Here is a 464-nt window from a genome sequence, read left to right as displayed (position 1 = left end):
GAACTACAGCAGCCACAGAGTAAACGCCGCACGCAGATCAGCACAACACGCGCATCCTAATGAACGTCTCTGGAGGAACATCTTCAGCACTCGGTCTCTGAAGGTTTTAATTGAATTTCTGCTTCAGCTCGAGCTCTCTGGAGGATTCAGATCTAGAAGCGAACGATTTCGTTTACAGGGTTTCTGCGGGACTAGAGGAGGTCTTAATTCGCGGTGATTACAGGTCTTAAATCAGAATTCAGAAAGTCATGACATTGAATGTTGCCCCTGACAGCACGCGTACATCTCGGAGACATCTATTTTACATCTGCAAGACCTATTTTTTTAGAGCGTTTGCTCATCTGCTATACATCTATAGGACGTTTCCTATCAGACAGATGTTTAGAAGATGCCTTTATGATTTAGAAACAGACGTCTGACAGATGTTTGCACACAGCAGATGCTTTCCAGATCTTTAACAGACG

Source organism: Sinocyclocheilus grahami, unplaced genomic scaffold (genome assembly GCF_001515645.1).
Source record: "Sinocyclocheilus grahami isolate Dianchi unplaced genomic scaffold, SAMN03320097.WGS_v1.1 scaffold1275.1, whole genome shotgun sequence".
Lineage (NCBI taxonomy): Eukaryota > Metazoa > Chordata > Actinopteri > Cypriniformes > Cyprinidae > Sinocyclocheilus > Sinocyclocheilus grahami.
The sequence above is the reverse complement of the archived record's forward strand: the minus strand, read 5'-3'. Positions refer to the sequence as shown.